Raw genomic sequence first — 6,176 nt, forward strand, 5'->3', positions numbered from 1 at the left:
TTTTTTCCTCCTATCTGGCAGAATCACTAACTTTTCACCAACCACATCCTATTTATCACTCTTGAAGCATCTCTGTTGAGAAATAAAGTGTGAGGACTGACTCAGACATTTGTCTTGTTCTTTCAAATGTCTCTGAGCAAATGTTTGGCCAGATTTGGCAGTTGAAGTTAACCTCTCGTGATATACTCATTGTTATACAGATGAATTTTTCAGTGGAAAAAGCTCTGGCTGAGTGATTTTTTGATGATTCTAAAAAAGTTTACTTTCTTGATCATCACCCTTTTGCTTCCATAATCCAATGCAAAACAAGTGTTCTTCAATTTTTTATAGAAACTAAAATGTAAAAGAGAAAAATTGGCTTAGAGGATTTGTAAGCTGTTCAACTTTCCATACAGATATTCACTTTAGAACTATGTTAAAAATGTACATAGCTGAAACAGCAAGACACTGCCTTATTTCCTTTTATATTCTCCAAATATACCTTGATATTTTTTATCATTATGGAATGGCAATATCCAACATGTCTTTTTAAAACTCACATAACTGATTATTATGTAAGTATTAATATACTTTGAAAATTAATATGGTTTAGCAAAATCTCAATTTCTAGTAGTGATAAACGGTAGGTTAAAAAAAATAGTGACAGAACAGTCTCGTTCTTTCATATGTTATTGCAGCAGTCATCTCAAGGGTTAAAAAGAACCTGAGACACTTAGGAAAATAAAACCAGAGCTGCTGTTACAAACTGGGACAGATGTAGGAGGCCAGGTTTCCTGTGGCCCATTTTCCAGTTTCCTGGCTGCAACCTGCAGAAATAAAGGAAGCTGAATGCTAACGTGAATGAGAAGCTAACAATGCCCCACATCACGCTGCTCGGAGAAACGTGAGGTTGGCCAGAATTGGGATACAAAAGCAGTAAATGGATGTACAAAAAAATGTATACGTGTTTTCCAGAGTAGTCGAAAGGAAGAAAGAAAAAAAAAAAAAGGCATCTGTTACAGAGAAATGCTGTGAGCTTGCAGAAGCACACACTTGCCTGTAAGGGAGATGTGAGTGGAGGTGTGTGCCTGCTGTGGTGGGGTGTATGAAAAGGAGCGGAACCTTTTACAGCTGCTTTGGCTACAGAAGGAATCAAGAGTTTCTTCACACACTCAGGGAAATTAATTTCCCTGCCCTGACTCTGTCTCTTAATACCTTTCATGTCTGATGTCTGATCACCATCTCTCTGTGACTACCTATATGCATAATGCAGGCTAACACCTATTATGTCTTCCCCATTTAATTGATTTGATTTCCAGCTGATTTTTTAAGGCTCTGGGCTCCACAGTTAGTCTGTTGCACTCAGCTGTCCCTCTTCTGCCCCAAGTCCCACGACCTGGTTTGTAGTTCAGATTGTCCCAGATGTTCCTTGGCAGACCATCTGAAATGACAAGGGGCTGGTTTTGATTCAGATGCCTGGGGAGACTCCTGGTTTTAACCTTCAGAACTTATTCATGTTGATTGTCCAGGACAAGCTGTATATCTATTTTAGAAAAGCTGTGGGGGAGCTAAGGTAGGGTAGGGAGATAGAATCCACGGCAGGAAACGTGGAGCATGTGGGAGAGCAGAAGATCAGAACACACTGTAATGTAGTTGTATGGCTAAGGACCTCTGTAGAGGTTCTGAATGCTACAGATCTACTTTCCAGCTTTCTGCTGTTTCTAGCTTTTCGTATGCAAGAATCTTACAAAACTTAATGCCCCAAAGAGTATCCTATGTATCTCACCATTCATGGCATAAATCTTTCGTACTGAACGTTTTATTTAGTTTTGTCTCTGAGCCTCCTGGTTTTCTACTGCTTGGATTTAATCTTGGCTTGCGTATTTGTTTTATTTTGCCTGAGAGGCTAATGACTTTTCTTTTTTTCTGGGTGGTGGGACCTTAATGTCACTTTACTGACATTTTGTCATATGGAATTTTGTATGTTTTGTCTTTGCCAAAAAAAAAAAAAAAAAGAATGGTAATGCAGCTCATCAGCATGTGTATTCCTGTGTCTTAACAGTTTCTAGTGTAACTTGCATAATGTTTTCACATGCTTGCTCAGGCTGGTAGAAATCAGTCTCCATACACTAAAGAGACAACCAGTGTTTGGCATTTGGGCACACCCTTTACCGGAAAATAATCTCTTAGATGGAATGCTTTGTCCTGTGGAGGTCTCTGTCCCTTTCTGGTTTTCTCTTCAGGGAGAGCTTATGGTGTTGACTTTGCTGCCTCTCCAAGGTTAGGCATTTCTGGTAGCCCCTTAATTTGGTTGAAATAAATAAGGGGCAGTATTATCAGCACAGATATTCTGAGTGGCCTCCTTCTGGCATCAGTCCTGAACTTAAAATGTGATGTGTGGAGATGACTTGTACGGTGCTGATGATGCAGCTGGTAGGCTCTGTATGGGGCAGCGCACATTTGAAAGAATATAAACTGGTAATGCAGAGGGTGTTACAGTGTGGTTACCTGCCACAGCTGCCTGAGAAATGGACTTTCAGAAAACTTGGTCCTGAAAAATCCTTTTGCTGTCTAACACAGTATTTCCAGGTATAATCCTTCTAGCTATGCCAGTGAATATTTGCATCAGTGGTTGTGGAACTGATCACAAAGTAAAATTACTAGGCTATTTAGGTTAGGTCAATCTAGCAGGCTTAGAAAATATCTTTGATTGTCAAATGCATTGTATGAATATTTAAACAATGGTAAGATGGCAAAATCACATGTGCTAAGTTGATGAAAAAATTTACTTTTTTGTCTATATGAATATTTGTCCATGTCATAGTATGTATGTTCCTTACATAGGTTGTCTGTCTCATTCTGTACCATAACTGGATGCCACCATCTAAGTAAGTGATCTTAAAAAAAAAATGTTTTCTTCTAATCCATTTAATTCAGTATGTGGTTCCATGTATTATTTATTGCTCAGCATTCAAAACCTGTACTGAGCACAGAAAAACCAGCAATATTTATTATTACTATTTAATATTAATAAAGAGTTGAAGGAAATGTGAAATATATGCCGTGTAGGAAGTGACCACACCCTAACACCCGTTTCAGTCAAATTAAGGCAAGATAGTGAATTGCTTCTGAGTCAGTAAAAATGAGAGAGAATTAGAAAACACATTGATGACATACAGGGCTTTCTGAAGCTTTCTGATGCCTCCCAATCACATTTTATGATAACTTTTAATCAGTTAGGACATTTTTGGTTAAATTACTTGTCTTGTAATACGTCTGTTACGTGATTCTTTGCTCCACCACTCAAAAGAAGCTCAAGTTAAGGCTTAGTACACTGTGTGGCCACGTTGTCCTCCCAAGAGGGTAGTTAATACTTTGTGGAACCCCAAAATGGTGCCTATATAGAAAGGCAGGTTAATACCTCTGTTGATCTGATTGGAAATTAAATATTTTGCATCATTTTAAAAATCCTGTCACTGCAGGAGGTTAGATTTCATTCCCCTTACTATTTTATCCCCCTTCCTATTCACCTGCAAATCACATTTTACAGAATGGAAATGAGATGCCAAGATTAACACCAGTTTACCAAATTCAAGGTACCTAAGATTTTACATCACTATGTGTGCGGAACACAAAGCTTTTGTTAAAGGTAGTTACAGCTATGCATATTCAGTGCAACTCAGACCCAAATGCATCAAGTTGGGTGCTTGGAAGAAAAGGACCATACAATTAAAATTCAGCTGAAAATGCAATTTGCATGATTTGCTTCATGTAGGAATCATATATATGCAGTTGCTATACAAGCAATATGGGAAGCTTTCTACAAGAACTTAGTGACAGACAGAGGGATGGAGTACAATGCAACACTGAGCTGTTTTAATCTCTTTTCTGTATGGGCAGAATTGGGTCATATCCAGTAGAAGATTTATACATGTACCAATTAAGCACACCAGGGCTGAATTCTGAGGTGCACAGGTTCTTTATAAAGCCTATTCAGAGCTACACACCTGCAGAGTCAATGGTAAGGCAAGCAGGATGGTGGGGAGCTGCCTAAATGTGTTCCCACCACAGCCATCTGTCCTGGATCCAGCCCCTGAATTGCTTTCCAGAGGTTACGTATACATCTCAGCTGGCTGGAGAACCAATCACCAAGAACTGAACCACTCTGAAAAAGGTGGAAGTAACCTTTTCTAGAATAACCCAATAGAAGTTACACCTTCTTTGCCAGCAGGACAGATAGTGTGGAGTGGGCCCTCTTGTAGGATGGTCACAGCCAGGCCTGCACTGTTCACGCATTTTACATGACTCCCGTGGCTGAGTCACCATGGGCCCACACTCAGTAGATAAAACAGAATCCAAAACTCTTTATGTTTTACAAGTGATAAGCATCAGAAAACAGGTTCATAGTGGAAAGTGTAGTGCATTAGCTGCAGGTTAGCCTGTGAGTGGTCTTGGGCAGATGTGAATGGAAACAGAGGAGACTGCTGCAATGTGTGCTTCACTGTCAGTTGGGTTCCACCTAAACTCTCTGAAGAGTCATGATCACTGATGATCCCTGAAGGAAGATGTAATTTAAGATCTGGATCAGAGAACTGTTTTGGCTAATGGCATAGTGGTGGAGTTTGTGTTGATGCTTCTAAAACTCCCATCTTTAATCTTCTCAGCTGTTCTACCAACAAGTGTTCCTAGCATGGGATACCTGAACATGAAGAATTTAATTTACCAGAGCATAAAAAGTTCTGTTTGTGATTTCTTGTTTGGTAGAGTTGTAGGATACAAGCTGAAATTATGCAAAGTATAACTGGGTAATATGAGACGTATAGAAGCTGAGATAATTTTAAAGCAATATGGCTGTATATATCTACACCTGTATAATGAAATAAGTTGCAAAATTTATAAATATCAAATGAAAAATATGTATATATGATGCTGGATGAACAGGGATACTTTATTAGCTATGATGTTAAAGAATCTGTTACAAAGATGTTACTATTTGCACAGACGGTGTAGTTTAAGTGAACTTTTAAACCCTGTAAGGCAAACACGTGACTTTCAGGTATATTTATTTCTAGCTATATGTTTTTTTCTTGCCTTATACTGTGTGGAAAAGGATTTGTATGAAGCAGTAAAGAAAGCAGTGAAGCAAATGCAGAGCTGAAGAGTCAAATCATCCCTCGGCCGCCGGCTGTGCTGGTGCCTGTGGTAGGTAGAAGCCTCGTGCCCTCTTGTGGTCTGCACACCAAGGGAAACGTCAGGCAGTTAAGCCTGGCATATTCTCGTCGTGCAGTCTGTTGGGACACAAAAAGTGATTTATCAGGCAGCAAAATGAGCGAGGAAGTTAAAAATTATCAGTTTGTTTAGAATAAAGAGAAAAATATCCATTGTTCCATGCACAAAGGTAAGTCGGGTGATAGTTAGGCGCAGTAGCACCACAGTCAGTTAACCCCATAACAGCAGCATTCTTAAATCCACGTGTGTTAGATGTACGTGGTGGATGAGACCCAGCCGGGAGCTGAGCACCACGTGGTCACCCACGGGATCATCGCCCACCCTGCAAATGGCAAGGTGAAAAAGGAGGGAAATACAAACCCCTGTGGATTGAGATAAGGACAACTTAATAAAAAAGGAGCAATAAACAGCAGCGATAGCAATAGCAGTAGTGAAACAGTAGGTAAAGCAATTGATACAAAGGCAGAGCAGTTAGCTCCCAGCTACAACAGCGACATGACCCTGGACCACCTGACCCCCAGCCCGTTTTCTCACAGGCATGTCAGCATGGGCTGGTTCAGTTGGCTATCCCAGCTGTGCCACCTCCTAGCTTCTGGGGAAAATTAACCTCACCCTAGCTGAACCAGGGCAACATAACATGTTGAAATCAAGTATCAGGCAAGGCCAGGAAAAAATTACCTGATACAGTGTTAACATGCTAAAGCTGGTAGTGTTGAAAGTGGGGGAAAATCTCATTTTGTAGTTCCATAGTTAAAAGGCCAATTTTGGCTACATCTTCATTGCAATAATAAATTGTCTCCAGTAGTGATGCTCCCAAGTTTTAAGCTGTGTATGTGCCTGTGCTGAGTTGGAATACAGGCATTCTTAAGTTTATTCTTTTTTTGCCAGTGCCTGAAAAAAAAAAAAAAGGTTTCTTCTAGGAAGAGCTCAGTAGCACAGGCAGTTAGCAGAGAAAAAAATATTCAAAC

Source organism: Merops nubicus, unplaced genomic scaffold (assembly GCF_000691845.1).
Source record: "Merops nubicus isolate BGI_N331 unplaced genomic scaffold, ASM69184v1 scaffold12791, whole genome shotgun sequence".
NCBI classification, from domain to species: domain Eukaryota; kingdom Metazoa; phylum Chordata; class Aves; order Coraciiformes; family Meropidae; genus Merops; species Merops nubicus.